The sequence below is a fragment of the Halictus rubicundus genome, chromosome 15 (assembly GCF_050948215.1).
Source record: "Halictus rubicundus isolate RS-2024b chromosome 15, iyHalRubi1_principal, whole genome shotgun sequence".
In the NCBI taxonomy this organism is placed as follows: Eukaryota; Metazoa; Arthropoda; class Insecta; order Hymenoptera; family Halictidae; genus Halictus; species Halictus rubicundus.
The window spans coordinates 6,884,485-6,908,795 of record NC_135163.1 but is presented as its reverse complement, the minus strand read 5'-3'; the positions used below and the strand labels follow the sequence as shown (position 1 = coordinate 6,908,795).

The 24,311-nt window shown below is 42.3% G+C and overlaps 1 protein-coding gene across 2 annotated transcripts in view; it reads left to right on the top strand.

The window, feature by feature from the left end:
- The first annotated feature begins 18 nt into the window (after positions 1-18).
- Positions 19-24,311, top strand: part of Corn (microtubule-binding protein cornetto) — a 48,420-nt gene continuing 24,127 nt past the window's right edge. Inside the window, exons 1-2 of one of the 2 annotated variants that reach the window (XM_076801421.1) lie at positions 19-478; positions 18,381-18,493. The gene's annotated coding sequence lies outside the window, so the exon portion shown is untranslated. The remainder of the gene's footprint in view (positions 479-18,380; positions 18,494-24,311) is intronic. The other variant, XM_076801420.1, reaches the window with a different exon arrangement.

Sequence of the window (24,311 nt, the reverse complement as noted above, 5' to 3'; positions counted from 1 at the left end):
GTCATTGTTGGCCGTCGCCAGTTGTCGCTGGTTGTTGCTGGAGGGAGGGAGAGAGCCATTGCTCTGGTTCGCGAGGCTGGCAACGGTGATCCGTACGAACATAGTTGCCAGTCGATCCGCGAAGGTGCTCTCAAAGTGGTGTGGATACTCGTGTGCAGGCGAGTAAGAGATCGGGACAGAGAGAACTTGTGAGACGTTCGAACGAATCCGGTGAAACACGCGAAAACGATCTCCTCTTCCATCGACTGTCAGGAAAAGAAAAACGTTCGTTGAGAAGCTTGCGAGAAAACGCCGCGGCCAGTTTGCCCGAGCGAGAATCCGTCTCCTGTGAAATTCGCCAAAGGAACAGCCCAACCGGCACGCCTAAACGAAACCGGCCCTCACCGATTCCGTCAAATCCACCAACGTATCCAACGAAGTCGAACATAAACGACTCAGGAAAATTCCGATCTCGAGGATCCAACGATTTTGATCCGAGGTAAGTCGCAGTGTCCTTTTCGTACAGGTTATCGATTTCGTGGCGCGTCGTTGCGAGGGATGCACCCCTCAATTTCTAGACGTGTTCGATTCGCGTTTTTCGAATTTGTTCCGGGGAGATTGGTGACAGTCGATCGGTGATCAGGACCGTGGTTCTATAGTCGTTCTCTAGTATAGCGATCGATTCGCAAAATCCGTCGCGTCCCACCCTTCCCGGACCAGACGTTATCTCTCGCTATAAGACGAGCGGGGAGGGTATATCTAATGTCGAGCCTCCAATTGCAATCGCTCTCCTTACGACTGTCATTACGTGTTCGATCGAGAGTGTTTTCTACGCCGATGCACATACAGATTAGGCGGTATCTCGGTAACGATCGGTCGCACGCGAGACATCTTATCGAAGTTATCGGGGATCGACAGCTCCCGAATACGTAAGCGATGAATCTCGAATTTGACTGTGGATCTTTCTGCGCAATCAACATTTTATTTAGTCGGGAATAATGTATAGGATGGGGAACCCAGTCACTGTGCCCGTATTAATTATATCTGTTTTTAAAACATAATGAATATTTAGAGAGAGACATATTAGCCGATTTTAATGAAACAAGTTTAACATTTCTTTTTGAATATACATTGTGCTTTCGAAATAAGTACAATTAGTACAGGCACAGTAATTGGCTGCCTTGCCCTGTACAGGTTTGTATTTAATTCATTTTTGCAATAAATGCGACCGCAGTTTATTCGATGCTGGCCACCAACGGCCCTTTTCGAAATTTAAGATGGCCTTCCGTTGAAACGAGGAAATGTTTTGCGTTATGTAAATGCGTTACATAAAAATGAACGGATTATTTTTCACGCGTGTGTGCTCGCCTCGGGAGAAAAAGGTTTCCTATAAATATTTTATGAATTAAACGCCCTGTGATTTTCTGTTTTACGGGTGTACCGCGCGTCGTTTCTGCTCGACGTTCAGGTTATTCTCGTACGTTTTATTTGATAATCTGAAAAATTCAATGCAATATTATCGCTAAAACTAGACTTCGCTTGCATTTTTTAAATCCATGCCCGCACACAATAATTAGCATTACTACGTAATCCGTATCCATTCAGTGTAACCATTAGTCCGTACTAATTAATTTGTAAACCTAAAGCTGTACCCACACTGCGGCTACATCGAGCGCGAATTTTCTCGTTGCCTTCCTCTTCTTTTATTCGGTAAGAACGGCGACTTTTTCAAGGTCAGCGGGGACGTAGCTCGACATTTCTGCACCGGTCATATATTTTTCATTAACACTGGGCTCACGGAACGCGACAAAATTACGAGTTTTAACAAATGCAATTTACAAATAATTCTTGATAAGAAATAATTGATAACTGCAATTATTGATAATTATTTACAATTATTGCAACGCATCGATAAAAAATTATTCAACTTTGTTTCTTTGGGTATTATGAAAAAAATTGCTAAAAATTTTCAATCGACAGGTTCCCGATATTTCCATAAAGTCGGTCAGCGCTGCGTAAAAAATCCAGTGTTAATAATAAAAGTGCAGAATAAACCACGGGCAGAGAAAATGTATTTTTACCGGGTTGCTGAAGAGTCTATAAAAAAAAAAGGTTGTGTAGACGTCCTTGCGGCCGGAGAGAATGATACGTAAACCGCAATGTTATTTCGATTGACAAGTGCAAATTGCGAGTTCTAGCGTGTTGTCGATCGCAATAATTTTGAACCGTGGTCGAGCATAATGCTATTTGACCGTATGAAATAATATTTCTCCGTGCGTCGGGTGCGCAGACCGCTCGGAAGCTGTAACCGAGCAGATGTTGTTCCCGCTCTTGTGCGCAGTAGTCGAGGTCTTTTTTTCCCTTTTTGTATTCTACACGGGTCCCCCAGATTACAATACACGGGCCTATCAGAGAAACAATATCGCAGTCGTGTGGTTCCCGTCGTAGAGAGACAGTGCTGGATTAAGACCTTTAGAGGCCCCAAGCAATTTTCCCGAGTTTATAATTTAATTTGTTTTTATTTTTTGTTACCGCGAAACGGGCCCCTCGACTGAACCCATGTTTATATCGTGCCTGTACGATTTCTTAGGAATTTTTTTTAACCCTTAGCACTCGAAGGGCGACTGTAAGGCGCCACTAAAAATTGTTGTATCATTCAAAATATTTTTTACATTGTTAACCCTTTGCACTCGAGTGGTGACTCTGATGCACCACTAGAAATTATTGTGGCATTATTTCAAAGAAATTACAAAAAATATTACAAAATAGTTGTTACATTACAAAATTTCTATGTAATAGATCACTAAACAAGGAGATTACTATCATTAACACTACCACCACCGCCACCTTTTACTATCATTTAATTATTATATGTGGTAATGGGATTAGTTTCGTATGAATAAAATGAAAATATTCCCAAGACGGAAGAAAAATTTTTTAGAATGAAAATAGCGCCGAGTGCAAAGGGTTAACACTAGAACTGTCGAGCCAGTCAAAATGACTGGTTCCTAATTTTCTCTCTCACAATTACTGAAATTATAAAAATGTTTTCATCAGAATTTTTTCATTTAAGCGCATGTTAGAACAAAAATGGTATTAGGTTTGAATAGATGTCTTGTCATTATTACAAAGCAATATTCAGCAGTTGTATTTATTACTCCGTAATCCTAGTGTTAAATTTACTGAAAAATTTCAGTATTGCACGAGTAAATCGCACCATTTTCGTATGCATAACATGAAAAAAGTACATAGAAGGGAAATATTGTAGGTAGGAAGAAATGTTTCGTTTTGAAATGTAAACGATAGTAAATTCGGAGAATTTCTGTGATGGCGTCCTTCGTCCGAGCACGTGTTTACTTCGCTTATTGGTCAATCCAGCACCGTGAAGAGGAGGATGGTCGTCGGAGTTGTTTTGGTTAATGACGAACGACGATGGCCGCCGGGGAAGATGGTGTTTCTTTCTCTTTCTTTTGTTTCTCGGGTTCGAAAGCGAGACACACCGGGGTCTTTCACCCGATTAGCTCGATGTTCCGAGTACTATCGATCTGTCAATTAACCCGCGTCTACTCCTACGTTTGACCAGCGGCTGTAACTGCTTCCCGTCTTCTCGAATTCATCCGCTTTTAACCCTTTGGCCAACACGAGCGTCGCGTGTGTGTGCGCGTGTGTGCGGGTCTGTGCACACGCGTGGCGGCCCAAATGTTTATATACAGGGTGGTCCATTCTTCTCCGCCGTGTACGCAGCATTTCCGGCAAACGAATCACTTTATAGAACCCGACATACATACTTTTGATTTAATTGTACCGGGAATATAGCGTTTTTCTTTTTAAGTAAATTTAATTTCCACCCACCATTTATGAAAGATTTCAAGTAAACGAAGCACCCGTCTAACTCTACTTTCTAAATTTAATTTTACGAGGATGTACAGATGAAATTAATTTGAGAAGGAACATTAATTTTTAATTTCTTTTTCTGCGTTATACAGGGTGGTCCATTTCACTCGACCGTTTAGAAAGCATTTGAAATGTAGAAAAATGTTGATATTCATCCTCTTTATCATCTAGTTGCGCATATACAAGGTGGTCCATTCGTTCGGATCGGTTAGGAAAAGGTTTTTAGCATAATTTAGTGAGAGAGTAGAGTTTCCGGGAATCTAGGTACAGTTCTGTTCGCGTTTTGTGTTCTCCCCTCGAGGTAAAATGTTGGAAGTATTTTAATTGGTTTCTGGGAGCGCACGGGAGTGCGAGGAAGGGCTCATTGTGTCACTCGGTTAAGAGGGTTTCAAGTGTCGCCGGAATGGCCGACCTTTGTTAATTAATTCGAACGTGGACCCCCACTCGTTATTGATTCGGGCAGCGCGCGGCGCCGGCATTTACAACAATTAAACCTCGAAACCTCAATTTAAGAGTTCCATAATAGAATCCACACGAAGTTTCTCGCCGACCGTGATCGACAAAGCGAGATTAGGGGAGATTTCCGTATCGAGTTGTTACTGCGCGACGAATAAACTACGTCGTGTTTATGGGGGCCGTTTATTGTACGGTGTTCGCGCACTGTGGAACGAGCTCCGTGGTTCATGGAAGGGCAGATAAGCTCGTGTAATCATGCAACGATAGCGTCATTCGAAAAGTACAACTCGGGATATAACCGGCGCGCATCGCGAGCGAGTAGAAAGTCAAGCAATTGAAACCGACGAATTTCTACTTGGCGTTTTTGGAGAGATTGTGTGATCGTAAATCAGCTGAGCATTTTTAGGAAATAACACCGACCGGTACGTACTAACTCTTCCAGGAAGTATTTTTTCAAAATTGCGCACGTGGGCGCTGGGAGAATTATTTAGGTGCTCGTTAAAAATTACAAGTTGCGGTGCACGTACATTAGACAAATGCGAAGAAGTTAATGAAGTTGATGGCAGTAAATTGATTCGGCAAGTAATTCGTTGATTCTGCAAACAATAATTTTATTCGATCAATAATAGAACAATAATTTGATTCGATAAATAATAGATTGCTTTGGCAAATAATTAATCGATTTAGCAAATAATTAATTGATTTAAAAACTAGTAAAGTGATTTAGAAAATAATAAATTGATTCAGAAACTATTATAGTAAATTGATTTAGAAAATAATAAATTGATTCAGAAACTAGTAAATTGATTTAGAAAATAATAAAGTTGAAATTAAAATCCTAAATTGATGCAGCAAATAATAAAATGACAATAAATCGGTTTTTAGCTGATATAAAATACATGACCGAGTACGAAACACTGGAACACTTTTTCGAATCGCATAATTTCTTACTCGGTGTCCTACGAAAAACAAACACGCCCATGTTGATATTAATATTTCCTTCCTGTAGGACGAGTTTTATCTGCACAGTTGCCTTTATCGTTAAAGTAAATACAACGATGAACGCTTGATTTGTTTGATCGAACTCTTTCTGCCAGGGGCGTATTCATATACAGGGTGGTCCACGAACCAGTCACCACAATATTCGAATTATAAAGAATGTCCACATATAACAAACTACAAAAACGAATGTTCTCTTTCAGTGGAAAAATAATACTTTCCGACGCCAGTTAAAAGAAGTTAAAAAATAGTACAAACAAGAGCAAACAATTATTCGCAGTACAAACGACATAACTCAAAATATATTTATAATAATAAATATATAAATCGTGGTGTACTATATAACCAATGTACGTGACAATTAACCCGGTATCTGAGTTGGTGGTTATATGCAATAACAAAATTTGGCAATTTTAGCTTTCACATGGCTCTCCGGTTAAAATTCCTTTTTTTTTTTGACTTACGTCGCTTCTCTTATGAATGAAGTAGGTAATTGGGGTTCGTTAATTCGCGCACCGAGGAACCTGTGCCCGGATCGTGGAATAATTAATAGGCTCGTTTTTTTTTTCGCGATTTGTTACATAAAGCCCGGTCCGTGGGCCAGGTTTCGCAATGCACCGCAAGTAGGGCATAAGGATGACCATTACGTAATCCATGAAAGCGAAGTTATTTACAGATTGTATCGTTTATTTCGAAGGCGGCGTGAGGCCGTCGAATATAACGACATACCTCGCTTTCAGTGGAGCGTTCGAGACCCCCCAATTATTTCACTCTTCAACGCGGTCGTTCGAAATGAAAAACAACCGTGCATACCGGGTGTCTGGTAAGATCAACAGAAATCGTCGTCGACGAAATTTAATTCGCGCCGGATGACGCATAAATGGCCCTTTAGATTCTTCGCACTCCCCCGACTCAAAATAATTTAATAAACCGTTACGAATAGTTTTATTTCTCTTCATATGTACAGAGGGTGGCTCTGAAAACCGTGCCTGATCATAACTTTGTCTCTTTTGCAGATGGAAAGAAATTGTGCAGTAATATGTTGCATTGTTTAACAACCTCTATCGTCGAGCAAACTGCCATTGCGCTTGTTTTTTAAACGGAACCCTAAACATTTGTTTACATTCGTCGATTCCTCGGGACATTCTCGACGGAAAAGTGTTAGGATACTACGTCGAAAAAATTCGTATTCATTTCAAATTTGATTCAACGTTGGTGAGATCTTCAATTTGCATAATTTTGCTCGGCGTCCGAGTCGGAGGGGATCTCAGTTGCGATAATTGTTTGCTCGAAATCGAAGCCGATGGACGCCAAAGTCACTTTTTCTCGGTATGTTTACTTTGGGAAAAAATGCATACCGCATGCCGAGCGAAGAAATGACTTTCGTGATTGTTCATTTTGCGCGCGTAAATCACTCACGCCGCCGAGCAACTGGGCCAAACACAAGACGGACCAGTAAAAAGTGTTCGCCGGTTGGACGTGTCAAAATTTCGTTCCAATTTCTGGCACGTTTCGTCACTTATCTGTTCGTTAGCCTCAACTTTCGATTTATCTCTCTCTAACAATTTCGATAAGTTGAAAATAATGTGCCTTGCAGGTACCCCATTACCGTGGGGGTACCAATTACTGTGCCTGTATTAATTATACTTATCTTTGAAGCATAATGAATATTAAAAAAGAGATATTAAATATTTTCTTTAAAATCAATATATATATATATATATATGTTGTATATCTCTTATTTAATATTCATTATGTTTCAAAAATAAGTATAATGAATACTAAAAATGAGATATTAAATATTTTCATTAAGATCAATATATATGTTGTATATCTATTATTTAATATTCCTTATGCTTCAAAGGTAAGAATAATGAATATAGGCAAAATAATTGTGTCCCATTTATAAATTGCAAAAGAGCTCTCCACGAGGTCTCGATTAACATTTATTGCCAGTGCACGCACGAATTAGTGAAATTCACTAAACGGATTTGCGCAGTCGCATTTTTCTATCTTCGAGAATTGGAAAACAGAAAATCTTTAAGCGCAACATTTCGTCTACTCTGATAGTTCTAACAAGAATATCACGTTGCAGGATTTTCGGGTCACCCGGTATACATCGATAGAGACATTAAGGAAATCGGTAAAGCCCCTTTACAAGCCGTTCGATGCGCTCAAACATTATGATCTGGAACGGTAGTTTATGAACTCCAGTTACTTTTCTTTTCTCTCACGGATCTTCAAAGCGTTTTATCCGCATCGTGTAGAATCTACATTATACAGGGTGTCCGAAAAATGTACCTCCTTGAATGAGGTGATTCCTGGGATCATTTGCAACAACATTTTCCTTTGCGAAATTGTTCTTCGCGGTTTCGTTAGGGAGTTATTAACGAAAAACGCGAACCAATCAGAGCGTTGCTACGCCGGACGGACTGCGGCTCGACCAATACGGTGTCGCCAGATTAGGACTTGTGTCCCCACTCCAACTTCCCCTTCTACGACTCTATTCCCCCACGGGGCAGTCACGTGACGCGTGGTGCTGGCGGAGAGGGGGCAACTTTCCCCTCGATTCGTGCTCCCTCCCCTCATCCGGCGACACTGGGCCAATACCAACGCCACGCCCTGTCGTAGCAGGCCTCTGATTGGCCCGTGTTTTTCACGAGTCAAAATGACTTGCTCCTAATTTTTTCTTTTAGAAATAACGAAATTGTAACAATATTTTCATGAGAAAATTTTTTGATAAACTTCTCTGTCGAAGTAGATATTTAAACAAAACTGGTACGAAATCTGAACTACTCGAATTTTGTTGTTGTTATAAGACAATGTATGCCAGTTGCATTTACTTGTTGGTAGTTCTAGCGTTAATAGCTCCTTGACGAATCTTCGTAGAACATTTTCCAAACGGTACTTCGAATGGCTTCGGGAATCTTTCCCCTCGAGAAGGTCCATCATTTTTGGACATCCTGTATATGCAAGACGCGGGAGATTCGAATCGGTAACGTGTCGGGCAAATTGAATTCGAGCCGGATGCCTCGAAAGCCTGGTTGCCGCCGCAGCCGGTAAAAGGAACCTCCGGTAAAAGTGGAACTTTCTTTCGTTCCTCGTCGGTGTCCTGCCGTGCGTGTGAACGGGTTTGTTTAATGTTTACACGGGACCGGAATAATTTACGAGCGCTTCTGGCCACGCCGGGGCTTTCCCGCTTTTAGAGCTGGCCGCCAGATCATCGCCAAGGAAACATTGTTCGCAACGTGCATCCCCGCATGCGATGATCTCTCTACGCTTCTCTTGGCTCGGTTTCAACCTACCTTTCTGGACCGCGTGTTCACCAAAAACGTATTCCTGCGGACAGATTTTTTAACATTTTACTCACCGGCCATTTTCTAACAGTCTTTTCAACACTAGATTTAATATTTTTCTAATATTTTTAATTTAGGAATATCGAGATGCAGCCGTGAGGAATTACTGAACAAATTGATTTCTTTGGGCATCTGCTATTTAAAAAATGGCTACAAATTTTTATACAGTTATCTTCATAAAATAACATAAAACAGTCATTTTCAGTGCTCCGTAAACCAAGTGTTAACACCAAATATTATTATCAAACTCTCCATAAATCCGGCTTATTAAAATTATGAAATCAAGATTAATATGTTTATTTTGCATAAAGCAGTCCACAGACCGACGACGGCCTATTAACGAATAAGGTAGTTAGGTCGATTTAATAGAGATGCACGAGTTAAATCGTAACAGAATTTAATTAAAAACTCGCGAGGGATGATATCAGACAAATTACCTTACGTCGCGCGCAACGAGAGAACAAGCCTAGTCATGTTCCAAGTATAGTCGTCGGGGCTAATCCCGTGTCTCGTCGGCTTTCGTGCGTTCGTGTCCACGCCTAGGGGCGTAAAATGCATAAAATGCATAAAGTGCATCGGTTGCATCGTGCGCTGGGCGGTGGTGTCGGGGTGGGGTCGAGAGATCCATCGTCCGTGGCACGCTCGAACAGCCTGTTAGAATAATTAATTTATGGAAAGCGAGCCGGCCCGTTATTATCGGTAGAGACGAGAAAACTGTGCAAACTATAAACCCGTCACGTGGGACGTTGCATCGTCCGTGTTGCACACGAGTGTTGCGCGGCGTGGGCCGCATCTGAATACGTCCCAGCGTGCACTCGATGACACGGTGACCCTCGGTGTCCTCTCGTCGCGAATTATCTCATTAACCGGACTCTGGACGATTGAGAGTATGATGGGGGATTTTTTATGCAGTTCCTGCTGCACAAGGGAGTCGCGAAAAATTGCCCCGATAAGTATAATAAAAATGCGAAATTTTATTATTGACTCGTATACATAACAATCTTGTAAATGAAGAACACGAACGACCAAAAAAATTCAATTTTCAGACACTCTGATCGATAAGTGCATTTGGTTTACAGGACTCTTCAAAATGATAGGTTACAATATTTTTAATTTAGAATTAATGAGATACTAAGGAAATTATTTAGCAAATTTATTTCTTTGGGTGTATATTATTTTTAAAATATTGCCGAAAATGTGGGCAGCACGTTCTTGTTATCTTTATAGAGTAATGCAAAAATGGTCACTTTTAGTTCCCCGTGAACCTAGTGGTAATGGTACTGTTAAAATCGGACGTTTCGTATGCAACAATGACGCGTGACGATGATAGCGATCGTGCTGGGTCCCGAATGATCCTCTCCGGTGAAAGACAGTAAATCAGCCTGTTGTCCCCGGGCAAGAATGATCTCGCTGCCGGACGGCACGCGCGATCGTCTATTTTGATTGGCCACGTGGGTGATGAATAAGAGTGCCAGAGGAGAGCGTGGTGCCTAACCTGGCCTAACCTCGTGCAACCGAAAGCAGCCCCGGTAAACGTCCTCTGCAGAATGCAGAGTAGCCAAAGCCGAGCGGACTCGCGTTTCTCCGTTTGACGAACCGGAGTCCTCCGTTTTGCCCTACCGCTTGCTGAAACCGTGATCACGCTCGGATTAGGCCACTTTTCTCTCCCTCTCTCTCTACCGCTCGTCCGGCTCGCGGATATATTTACCAGTGCCGTTCAAATCATTCTCCGAGGCCCGACCGACCGCAGACATCGTGAATTCAAGCTGTCGTTGATCCAACGATAACAGAATATTCCTGGGGATCGAAGGGATCCATTGTCTCCTCCGTTTTCGGAGCATTAAAAAGTGACCATTTTACATTCCTTCGTAAACATAATAAGAATGCTTCTATCCAAATTTTTAGCCATTTTTAAACACTGGATTTACGGGACCCTCAAAATGACGGATTCTATATTTTTAATTTACGAATATTGAGATATTACAGATACATCCATGAGGAATTATTTAACAGATTAATTTCTTTGGGTATATGTTATGAAATAAATGGCTACAGATTTTGGTAGATACAGTTATTTTTATAAAGTGATGTAAAATACGGGCTCCGTAAACCTAGTGCTAAACAATATATTCTCAGAGAAATAAATTCATTACATAATTCCCCTCATCTTTACAATTTTAGTAATCGTAAATCGAGAATATTAGATTTTTACTAAAATATTTGGAAGCTGGTAGACTTCCGGTCGCTGAAGCGTCGAAATCAGATTTATCGTTGGGAGAGTCGCCTAAGTGGTCAGCCAGTTTTCCAAAAATCACGGAAGTTCGCGTAGGGTCTTCGGCAAAAGTGAGTACTCCTCTGTGAACGCATAAGGTGTCCACTTGAAGGACTCGTGGATTCCTCGGAAGACAATTAGTCCCGCTTGTCGGTCGTTTAATATTGCCCGCAGACAGGCGCAATTAGGGGAGCCGGTGCTTTCACGATCGCGACAATGAAGTGTCTTTTCGCGGGACAATCGGGTACATACTTTCGCGGGCCGGTCCTCTACCGGCACGCATAATCGAAGAAAGCGACTGTGGGAGTGCTATGCGCGCGCTCGCGCTCGTTGCCTCCCTTTGTGTTCTATTCACAGTATGTAATTGCGCGGTTGTGTTCGAGGCTTGTTGGCTAAACTAAACAGCATCGAAAGTCGCTTCCATCTTCACCGGATGTGTTGATGAAAACAGATCGAGATCCCCTGACATTGTATCGCCACGAGCACACGAGGAAAGCTTCTTTGTACCATTTATGGTGAACACACTGCGCTCCGACAAAGTAGGGACCACGGTAATGCATTTGTATAACCGGCATTTTGTATAACTACAGTGACAACAGTGAATTCTCGTTACGAGTCAGTTGCGCCGTTCTTATGACTGACTCTTACACGAAATCTGAGCGTCGTAATAGTCATATTCGTCTACAAGTCGTGAAAGCCTATGACTACTAAGCGATAGTGACAAGAAGACTGAGAAAAGTGGTGTGGGTAGTGCCACTGACTCCAAATTGTGAGGCTGACACTGACTCGTAACGAGAATTCACCGTATAGAAGTTTTTGAATATTGGGGAATGACAGTGGGACCTTAAAAAAAATTCTGTAAAAATTTCCAGAGATACTTCAAAGTACAGTGATTTCTCTATATATGTCGCCGAGACCTGGACGATAAATGTCGCGGAACTATCCCCACTAACTATACCGCCTGAGGAGCCAAGAAGCTTGAGAAGCCTCGGTCGCCGAGGAGTGTGACCATAACTCGGGTATGTCACCTGGCCGATATATGTCGCTGTTGTGTTGCTGACATATATGGAGAATTCACTGTGGTTCACTTATCGGTAGACGAAATCTTAACCCTTTGCACTCGAAGCTATTTTAACTCCAAAACGAAACATTTCCTTCGACCTAGAATATATCCCTTCAATATATTTTTCTTTTCACGCTACACATACGAAAATGGTGCAATTTACTCGTACAATACTGAAGTGAACAAATTTAATACCGTAAAAAATATTTTGCGTAACGATACAGCAATTTTTAGTGGCGCCTTACGGTCGCCATTCGAGTGCTAAGGGTTAATTGATGAAAATTTTCGGGATGAACCGCGCGCCTGTTCGCTCGAAACGGGTTTTCTTGCATAAGAATCGCGTGCGGCTGGATCATGCTGTTCGCAGAACGTCACGGGGGCTCGATCGTTGTGGCACCGTATCGAAGCGTAATCTCGAGAATCTCGGCAACGAGCAAGAATTCGGTGCGCTTTCTCCGCAGCGCACACGCTTCGGCAGGAGCAACAACGGCACAGACCAGCGACGCGACGCGACGCGACGATGAGAACAACGCGCGAGCAGAAAATAGCTGCGGATAATACGAGCGGAAAGTACTTTGCATAATTCATGACCGGACTGGGGCCGCGGGGGGAGTACGGAGAAGGAGGAGAAAGAGAAGAAGAAGAAGCGAGGAGGGAATCTCTCGGTGTATCTAACAATCGCGATCACTCGCGGCGGGGGCCCTCTCCGCTAATAATTATTTTCCATCGCGGGTAAACCATTGTTCGCCGACCGGCGGCAGCTGCTTTCCACCGGCATTGTTCCACCGACTCCGCTGCACCGGTTCGTTTTTCTCTCTTCTTTTTTCGAGACTTTTTCTCCCGACGGTACTCCCCTCCTCGAGATGCATAGTGCACTCGGCCTTGCCACGCTCACCGACCAAAAGTGCATCGCACGCTCGACTTTGTTGCGCTTTTACAATTATTCGATACACCGGCTCCTCCAGGCGGACCGATCTCGATCGGATAATTATTGTTCGATCAACAGTATGTCACCAGATCGAGACTTGTTCCCCCACTCCAACTTCCCCCTCTACCGCGCTTCCGTCGCGGCCCGGTCACGTGACGCGTTCTCTGTCGCGCATACTGGCGGAGAGGGGGTAACTTTTTCCCCTCGATTGGTGCTCCCTCCCCTCATCTGGCGATACCGTATGTCACGGTTCTTTCTCATTTTGCTTTCCTCTTTTCGTCAAATTTATAGTAGCGGCATTTGACCCGCGTTCGACGCGTATGCTCGTCATCGCTTGATTTTAATTCCTCGGCCGTGAGGGATTTTTAAAATTAAACTCCGCGGTTAATTGGTTAATTTTATCCATTTTGCTGTTTCAACCTCTCGCACCACGAGCGAGGCTCGATCTGAAACTGAACGAAAAATTCGAACGATTTTAAAAACGATTTTAATCCCGGCATTTCCTAATTGCTCCAGTAAGAGTAACACTAAACGTACCGAGCTATAAATGTAACAGATACTTGTTACCTTATAAAAATGACAAGATTTAATTTATTCAGACTTTGCGCGGTTTTCATTGCAACGCGTGCTCTACTAAAGATATTTATTGAATCTGTTCATGAAAGCATCTTTATAATATCGAAAATTGTCAAATAAAGAATCTAGAACCGGTCATTTGACCGGTGGTGGTACATTTAGCGTTGAGTACCTGTTTAGGTAATTTACCGGGTGTTTCATAATTTCGGTCTCGAGTTCCCGCACGGTTGCAAAATCGACCGACGGAGTGCACGCGCGTTTCACTGAAAGTTTACCCGATTCTCGGGCAGAAACATCGGCTGGAACACGCTCGATTGATCGCAACACTACTCGGGACTGATGTATGTGTGCGTGCGTGCGTGTGTCCGCTTGCCATTCGTTCCGTCGAACGGCTGGATATATTTACCGTCTCGTTAAAATCATTCTCCGCGGCATGACCGGAGCGTGGGCGGACCTAACCGCAGCTTCCTTTTGCTTCTCGGTTCCAGCCGACTCGGTTCCCAAGTTGCAAGGGGGATCGAGAGAGGTAATTGGATGTTTACTCGCGATCGCGATCCCGATCCCAGCGTGTGATTTCCAGGGAAACTCGCTGGATCCTCGGAATAACTCGTGTCGCTACCCCTCGCGTCAGAACCGTGGAGGCGACCACGAAAAATTCATGTTTATTGATGTTACACCTATGAAAAAAATGTTACAAAACGGGGGACAGAGAAAGTGTTGCGTATTGAATGCAGTAGACGCATATAAAATGCAGCACGTGAACTGTTACACTCAAAATGCAGGAAATAACGCGTTACATATATAATGTAATACATGGAGTATTAAATGCAACACATGGAATGTTACATACATGTAAAATGCAACACATGGAATGTTACATACATGTAAAATGCAACACATGGAATGTTACATACATGTAAAATGCAACACATGGAATGTTACATACACGTAAAATGCAACACATGAAATGTTACATACATGTAAAATGCAACACATGAAATGTTACATATGTATAAAATGCAACGTACGAAGTGTTACATATCAGCTGCAGCACCTGAAGTGTTACGTACAAGACGCAGCACATAACGTGTTACATGTATAGCAAATGCAGCACATGAAGCGACACGTATCGTATGCAGTAGATGAAGTGATACATACGAAATGTAACATGAAGCGTATCGAATGCGGCGCACGAAGTGTATTAGATATAAAAAGAACTGTCTCGGACAAAAATTGTCAGGTTCATTAACATCTTCCTGAATATTCAACAATTATTTCGCCATCCTACCTACATAGCTAAAATAAGGGTAGCATCCCTCACGTCTTTAATAAACTCACCCCCGTGCAATCTTAAATGTCAGCTAAACTTTGCACCATGGTGACGATGAGATGTATAATGAGAAGACTTGAAACAGTTTTTGTCGATGCATGCACAGTGAACATGATCTTTGCAATTTGAGACCGATCTACCCCTAATAGATCATCGAAGTTTCGGCGAAGAGTAGGGGAAAGAAAATTTTTAATGAAAAGTGGGAGGAAATTTTTAATGGAAAGTAATAAAGCGAAATTTTTAATGGAAAGTAATAAAGCGAAATTTTCAATGAGAAGTAGTAAAGCGAAATTTTCAATCAGACGTAGTAAAGCGAAATTTTCAATGAGAAGTAGTAAAGCGAAATTTTCAATGAAAAGTAATAAAGCGAAATTTTCAATGAGAAGTGCTAGGAACGAAAGTTTCATTTCAAACAATAAAATTTGTTGAGGCCTGACTAGGTCGAAATGGGAAAACTTTTACCTCAAAGTAGGGTCTCGAAAACGCAAGAAAGTTCCCAAGACCTTTCCCAAGGTCCTCGCAAAGATTTACGGTTCTTTTTCTGAAGTTCAATGGTTTGTGCGCGAGGTCTCTTCCAATTGGTCCACACTGAAGTACCTTTGAAGGAGATCGTGTCTAAGGGTCTGCCAGGTGGTTGGCAAGTTGAGCTAGGAAAAGGGTCAGTCGTTTGTTCAGGAAGTGCGTATCTTTCGCTCCCAAACTACAGAATCGGTAGCGGCGCGCATAGTTGTCTAACAGGTAGGGGAGGACCTGAAGAAAGGTCTATGGGATCTCGTAGGACCAAGAAGGGCCTGCCAGGTGACCCAGCGGAATGTAGGTTCTGTTTTCCGTTGAAATATCTCTTTATTTAGGACTTGGGAGATCCCGAGTGAAAGACTATGACCTGGGGCCAGAGCCTGTGAAATTCTCAAAAATTCTTTGTGAGAATCAACTTCCCTACAAATAATCTAAAAATATACGTAATCAGTACATCTATGTACGCTCTACTTTCCAGTAAAAAAAAAAAAGAAGAAGAAAAAAAAACAGTTAGTCTACTGTTGTTCCGTAAATGGATCGGAATTCTTCGTAAAATTTCAACAGAGAAAAATTGAAAAATGTTTCGAGCTCGAAGTCGATGAATTCTCAGATTGTACGGTATATTTTTAGAATATTAGTATTACGGAGAACTCATGCTGAAGTCTCGGGTAGAACGGTACAAATTGCAAATGCAGTTCCAGGTATGTGAGATCTCCGGTGTATCGGCTTCTCGGACTTCCAGGTTCTATTTTAAATGGATATCTCCGGGCAAATGGCTGGCTGGCTCTCTTGCTTAGGCCAGCAGCAGTATGTTTTATTGTTGCTCGTGTTTCGGAATGATTCTGCCTAGCATCTCGGCGCGTTTGCATCTCGAGCAGACTGCCATTCGTCTGCCTGACCTATGGCAATGAAGATCTATTCTTAACCCCGCTGAGGCTACCTTCCGTGGCTCATTCTTGCGTGTAGCCATCATGCTCCATCGTAGCCGGAATCCGCGGAAATGAATTTCGATACGGCGACCTTGGACGCAGCCATTTTCTAGTCGATATTCGATTTTCCTAGGTTAGGACAGATCTAAATGTTTCTATTTTTATTCTTACATCTTTTGGGTCGAAGTTTGGTGGATTTTCTTGTTGGGCATACTGCAAGTAGGTAACTATATTTAACTGTAAAATGACGGGTTCTAATATTCTTAATTTAACCATATTTAACTGTAAAATGACAGGTTCTAATATTCTTAATTTAACCATATTTAACTGTAAAATGACAGGTTCTAATATTTTTAATTTAACCATATTTAACTGTAAAATGACGGGTCCTAATATTTTTAATTTAACCATATTTAACTGTAAAATGACAGGTTCTAATATTTTTAATTTAAAATTATTGGGATTCTAAGGATGCATGCTTGAGAAATAATTTAGCAAATTCGTTTCTTTGGGTATATATTGTTTAAAAAATATTGCTAAAAGTGTGGGCAGCAGGTTCTTGTTATTTTTATAAAGTAATGCAAAATGGTCACTGTTGGTGCTCCGCGAACCAAGCGTTAAAAATTGACTATTAGAAAATTTGTTCGGAATGTTTGTGATTCTGGGTGAGATAGGAGTTTCTAGGAAAAAGTACCAATCTGGTAAATAAATTTAAGGGAAAACAAAGATAATCGTGTATCGGCCAGCCGTTATTTTCGCACAGTCTACGAGCAACACTAATATTTCTGTTGCACGCGTTCGATGACTCAAGGACGGCCCCATGTCGGTGTAAGAACCCCATGCACAATCGTCGTGGGGTTCTCGGAGGGTGGGTACTCGACGGGGGCCAAAATAGGGTCAAGCGGGGGTCAGCGGGGGCTGTCGGGGGCCACGTGTGTGCAACTGCGATCCGGATAAATCCGCTCTGTTGTTAACCCCGCTGTTCTCTTCGCGCAGAACTTTCGACCAACCTAGTCCGGACATCAGGGAGAGACGGATAAATGGCATATATCGCATAAATGGCGCTCGGTGACGTAAACCGAGATTCCCACCCCTCCTGCGGTTTTATTAAACCCTCGCGACGGGGCCGAATTTAATTAGGAACGTACACACACCGAGTCCCGCAAACGAAACGAACACGTTCCCGTATCAAATTTTCCTCGTTTCGATTATGCCCGCTTATAATTCGCCCTGACGGCCGGTGTCGCGTGCGCGTGACTTTGCTAAATCCCCTTCCGAAAATTATAAGCATTTTGACCAGCAACAAATTATTTGGAGACACTGAAGAGAATATTTCTGGCGTAATGTAGTGCAATTTTTTGTTTCTTTAGAATGGTAACTCTAATCTTTTTTTACTTGGTACTTCTAATTTAATTTTTTCGGTGATAGTGTCTTCGCGAAACCGACATTGGAAGGGAATAAAATTAGACAAAGTCGATTTCGAGGACGAAAAGTCGTTTGGAAGACTTCAGGCGCGACGCACTCCAGATCCAGACTGATTTACGCGCGTTGTAAATCTGGTGGCGTTAAATGCGGAATGTTTTGGTCGGCGGAAGACGAGATCGACTGGAGGTCCGACTCTTTTTCTGTTTTTTCGCTCTTTCTCGAAGACTCCTTTACCCCGTTTACACACAGAGAGGAGAATGTTCCGCACCGTGTAAGATTCTGGAGAGAACAGAGCGATTTTATTGGAGCGCGTGCATTTGCCCCCACGAGCGCGGGGATTATTAATAGCCGATGGATGGGAAATGACAAACACCGTTGTCGGAGGCTGTATTTAATACCCCTTCCGTTGGTAAGAAAGTTTCAAGGCTCGAGATCGACCCCACCGCGTCTGCTTTTGGCGTTAAACTCGACCAAAGGTGCCATTTTGTCTAAAACATATATGCACGAACTCTCGAAAGTTGCAGTATTCAATCCGAGTTCAATTTGATACACTTTCAACTGATACTGAATGAATAGTATCGTATTCTATACTTCATTTCGTTAGTTTTAAACGTCGTCGATAATCACATTCGAAACTTACATCTCGTCTTGTTTTAGGGTTTCATTCTCAAGGAAGTAATTTACAAAATTGACTGGAATATCCTCTCCAGCTTAAAGCCACAAACGTTTAGCTACACGATCCTCGCAGAAATCGTTGCAGCCAGCTAAAGGTAATTTACAATGAAATTATCGCTGCCAGTGAAAGTACGAATCGCATTGTTAAGAACAAGAAAGCATCGAAACGTTTCTAGACACTTCCAAACCACCTCTCCAGACTTTTGACAGTTCAATGCTCAGCTTTTTCTATTTAAAATAAATTTCCGTAATTACTTGTTTGACACAGATCTGCAAAAATTATTTCTTAAAATATTCAACATAGATCCACATAAGAAAGTTGTGAAAAACGGTTTTTTAGTATTTTCTCTGTAATTTTTTCAAAAATGTTTTTCACGTTTCGCACTAATTGTTCTAAACTCCCCCAAAAAATCCAAGTCGATTATTAATCATAGTCACCATATGTATACGCATTTTGCAATCGACGGGATGACTATTCACCTTTCCATCACATTGTTCACTGGGCATAGTGTTAATTTGACGTCAATGATCAAATCAAGAGACACCGTGGTGGAGAAACGTGGGATGGTTTAATAATCTAGAAGATGTATTAATTATACCGTCGCGGAGCGTTAGGTTCGTTATCGTCGGTGGAACGCGATTATTATTAGCAGACCTGGACGTCTCCTATCGTTCAGCGATAAAAATGCCCGGTCCCCACGTGTCGCCGCTTAAAAAAGCAAACCTTTGGCACAGCCTCCTCCGGAACGGACCTCCTCCGAGCTATTTGCAGACCGCCCATGCGTCGTTGAGCAGCGTCTGATCGTGACATCGCCTCAAAGACACCGGGCTTTTTCAGTTTTAATCAAAAGGTGCATCAGAAAAACACTGGAACGTTCCCACACTCAGTGTAGATGGTCATCAGCTCAGAAAACTCGGTCATCTTGAAGCAAAATCTAGCAAATCTTAGTCTCCTGATCGATACTGCAAAGAAATTAAAAAAAATATGGAATGCAAGTCAAGGAAGGCTCAGTGGGCGGAGCTAGGGAGTCTTGGTGGGGAGAGGGAGACGCCAGTAGGCGGCCTCGCGCAGGCTATCAACCAATCGCTTTGGAACTCGCCCTTGTTCAGCCAATAGGAGTCCTTGGGGCGTGACGGAACCGCCCATTTCCTCATTTTTCGCTTAAACAGGCGTTATGGGGACTTGAATTGGCATTAGAAAATTATTCTGGTACTGTATAAAACAGTTATGACTTCCTAATTCTATGTTTCTTATGACAACAAATTGGCGTGAAGTAGAAAGTTATTGTCTGTTGACATTGTATATCTTTTTATCTACCAAACGGATGGCGTCATGAATAATATAAAATATTTCACGTGAACGCTGCACGGTTAAAGCGAAGCAAAGCGATAGCGCAGTGTATTTGCGTTTTCGGCCCGGTGCGATTGAAATTGAAATTACTTTCCCACCGAGCCAATTAGCATAAAGAGCCGCGGGCTGATTACAAAGAAGCGCGGCCGCAGATTTAATGGAATCGGCAGAAGGTCAGCGCGGCGTCGTATTACGATGGAGAAATACAGGGTGTCCCAGATATGTGTTTCCTTGAAGGGCGGTGATTACAGAGGTCGTTCGAAGTAACTTCTTCCTGTCCCTAAATGTTTTTCGCGGAAGGAGTTGTAAACGAAAAACGCGGACCAATCAGAGCGCGGCTACGGGAGAGCGTGGCGTTGGTATTGGCGGAGACGGAATCCGTCCGACGCAGTCGCGCTCTGATTGGTCCGCGTTTTTTCGCGAATAACTCCTTAACGAAGTCTCGGAGAACGTCTTCGCAAAGGAAAAAGTTACTTCGAATGGTCTGAGGAATCGTTCCTCTTTCGAGGAAGCCCGACATTTTTGGAACGGGCTGTATAATTGAAATCCAAGTTGGTCCGAGGATGCAAAACGATCGGACGCGCACCGCGTTCCCCGCATACCGACGACGACGCAGCAAGCAATGGTGTGCGCAAAGTGCAAATATTATGGCGAGACCGCAGATGGCCGGACTGAAAACGAACAAAATTCACCGACGACTGCGCGCCGTCAAAGGTTAACGCTTCCCCGGCCAGAAATAAGTTCATAACTGTTCCTCTTTGGATTCTCTGCGAGCTCGGCCCCAAACACTATACCCCGGAGATATTCAATAAACTTCCTCCATTTTCAACAAACACGCAAACCGGAGACAATCGCGTTTCCTTTATCGAGAAACTTCGTTGGGACACAGTGTAGGATACTTTGCTAGAACGCTCTGTTGTCTGAATTGATTGGGAAATGAGTAGACCATGATATTGGGAAAATTAATTCGCACGTTTTCATAAATTTTTCGTTCATTTCTAAGCTATCAAAACACATTCAAGTCTTGAAAACGATTCCACCATTTTCTATACCAGTGTCTACCATTTTCTATGTCAGTGATTACCATTTTCTATGTCAGTGTCTTCCATTTTCTATGTCAGTGTCCCAAAAATATTGTACTTTCTTGAAATGTGATGGGTTAGGGGTGAGGGGTGATTCCTTGGATCATTTGAAATAACTTTTTCCTTTGCAAAAATCTTCTCCGCGGTTTCGTTAAGGAGTTATTCGCGAAAAACTCGGACCAATCGGAGCGCGGCTACTGCGGACCGATTCCGATTCGGCCAATACCAACGCCGCGCTCTGCCGTAGCAGCCCTCTGATTGGCCCGTGTTTTTCGTTAATAGCTCCTTAACGGAGCCTCGCAGAACATTTTCGCAAAGGAAAAAGTTATTGCAAATGATCTGAGGAATACATGTATCCTCTTAAGGGAGTACAACATTTTTGTACTTAATAGTAAATATGCATAACAAATATATACAAATTACTAAAATATAGTGAAATATCTTTTTACTCTTCCAAATTGTTCTTCTTAAATATAGTTAAAAAATTCTTCAATTCTCCTTATGATGCAAGTGAGTTAATACACATGAAATGCTTATTAGCATAAGCTTGAGTATAAATTGTTTGTCGCCAGATATTCCATGCAACATTTTGTCCACGCGAGCTTCAACGTGCGTATAAGTAATATTTCTGCCACGGACGCTCACGGTAATCCATAAATCGTTTCGCAGCGTTATAAATACAATAAATGGCAACGTGATAGGAAGCAGTATATCCAGTCGACGTTCTTAAACGTTCCCGAGGGGTTTCCCATGTCGTCTTTCATTTTATTAGCAAGCCTGGGAACGATTTATATCGACAGAACGAACGTGTATCCGTCGCTCTTCGACATTTATTTTTTTATCAGAACTATTCTATGAAAAATATTCCTCAATAGAAATCAATATTATTACACTGCGAATTTTATGCATTGACAGGACGAACGAGGTGGTGCAATTGAAAACAACAGTATTACTATTACTACTTAATACTAGTAAAACTATTTTTAAATTGTTAGGATTATTAAAAAAGAAAAAGAAAACAGCTTCTGACCACTGTGTCTTGCAATCGATGAAGACAATTTTCATTTTGCATGAATGCCCACGGTCTGTTTATTATTGTATTAAATCTCGAGATAAGTCGCCTGTACCGTGGACGATATTAAAAATGAAAAGTGAAAGTCTCATGATGTACAAATACTACTTTTTTTGCGGTATACTCTCTACGCAAAGCTTTCTAAAGTCAGCTGAAGATTCTGCTTGATCCCTTCGTGGCTGGCAGGACCAATCATAATCGTCCAGAAAGAATTCTGAAAGTCAAATTTTTGACATTTTCTTCTCAAATTTCTGAAATCGTGTTCTGCTCAAGAGAATCCATGTGGACAAAGAAAAATTTAATTTAGTTGTAATTTGACCGCCCAGCGTGTTGGCGTAAAAATTGATGTTTCGGTTAAATAATTCCGTGTGCCATATCGGGGAGAGACTTGGCACCGGAGGCGTTAAAAATTCAGAAATCGAGCTGCAGTCGAGGAAGAAGTTTTAATTGAGTGCATCGGGGGCTGGCTGGCTGTGTCGCGTTTTCGTTCCGTTTTTACAGAAGACGATTAGCCAAGGTCGGAGAGACAGAAACGCCGACGACGACGACGTCGTGCTGCGGCAGAAGAGCGGCATCGATCGGGAACCCAAGTGTGCATCGCACAACTCCGTCGTTGCACCGTTGCAGAGTGAAAGCAGAGCGAGTACCAATTAATCGGCGCATTCAAATCGGCAATAAAACGCGCGAACGCTGCGGGCCTCACAATTAGAACAATGCCCAGCGTCGCGCTGCTAGAAAACGCCATATGCTCCTAGACCTTTCGGAACTTTCGAAAGCTACTCGAGACTATCTCGAGTGTCCGCGGGCTTTTAGCGAGAAACGCGCTGAAAGCATCGGCCAGATGGCCGTGCGATTGCCTCGCGAAATTTTTAACTTTTGAACTCCTCGAAAGTTCCAGTTTCTCCTTTTAATCCCCCAGCTTCCGGGACATTCGATTTTCCCCCCAGACAATTTCCGTCCGCAACTGAAACTAATTTCTAGTACCTCGTTCATTTCAGATTTTCTGAAGTTTTCCTAGTTTAGTTTTCCTAATTTTTCTTCTTCGAATTTTTATTTCATCTCTTCAGAATTTCCCCTAGATATTTCTCCAGAATTTTCCCCGGATATTTCTCTAGCATTTCCCCTAGGTATTTCTTTAGAATTTCTCCCAGATACTTCTTTAGAATGTCCCCTAGATACGTCTCCACAATTTTCCCTACACAATTCTTTAAAATTTCCCCTAGGTATTTCTTCAGAATTTTTCCTAGAGATTTCTTCAGAATTTCCCCTAGAGATTTCTCCAAAATTTCCCCTAGAGATTTCTCCAGAATCCCCCCTAGAGATTTCTCCAGAATTCCCTCTAGAGATTTCTCCAGAATTCCCCCTAGAGATTTCTCCAGAATTCCCCCTAGAGATTTCTCCAGAATTCACCCTCGAGATTTCCGCAGAATTCCCCCTAGAGATTTCTCCAGAATTCACCCTCGAGATTTCCGCAGAATTTCCCCTAGAAAAATGTCTATGACCTTTCGTCGCTAGATTTCCGGTTCGGAATCGATCTAGATCCCCGTTTAAGAACCAGACGTACAACAATCTCGAAGATCGATGGAATTCGTCTGGCTGCATATCCCGACGCGATCCAACGCTATGCAACGCGATGCAACGCGAGTGTCTCTTGTTGCAGAGGCGATCCGCTTTGCTGCCTTTTTTGGTCATGTCTTCGCCATCCGAACTTTCGTCCAACGATGATGTAACAGCTCGCATCATCGCGATCATGGGGATCGTCGGATCGTTGACTCACCGGTCGTGGTGCTTTTATTCGCTGACGGGCGAATTGTCCCCGTCGCGCCGCTTTCACGCCAATAACTACTGTCGCCGGAGGGTGAAGGCGATTGACCTAAAACTTTTCACAGATACTCTTAACAGGATTATCTAAAATACAACGTACGATTTATTTTCCATATCTTCGTTCGTTTATTTGTACAAAATTTTTAAAGTCTTCCAAGTGAAAAGATAAGACGATGAATTTTAATACGTGTTGGCTACAATATCTATTTTTCCGTTTCAATTGCAAGACATATGAACCTTAATAGTATATGAACTTTAATAGTATTTTTAAGTTGAAAATAACATATCGATGTTGTTCAATTTTTGAATTTTTCCACCGATTGAAATTAAATTCGTCCTTTTTTCTTATAAGTACATAAGATTCGCAGTCTAGTCGCGGCAAACATCTAAGACAGTAATAACAATAATGATTGTAGTAGCTTGTTTTCTAAATGCGACACGTGACGAATCCACGTGGTCGACCACGTGATTCCAAGTCGCGTGACCAGTCAAACCCGAAGCTCTATCAGAGTTGTTCTTTAACGAAAGAAAATGTTTTCCGTGCAGATTTCCGCGGGCAGGCAGCTACGTGAGAGGAATTCGAA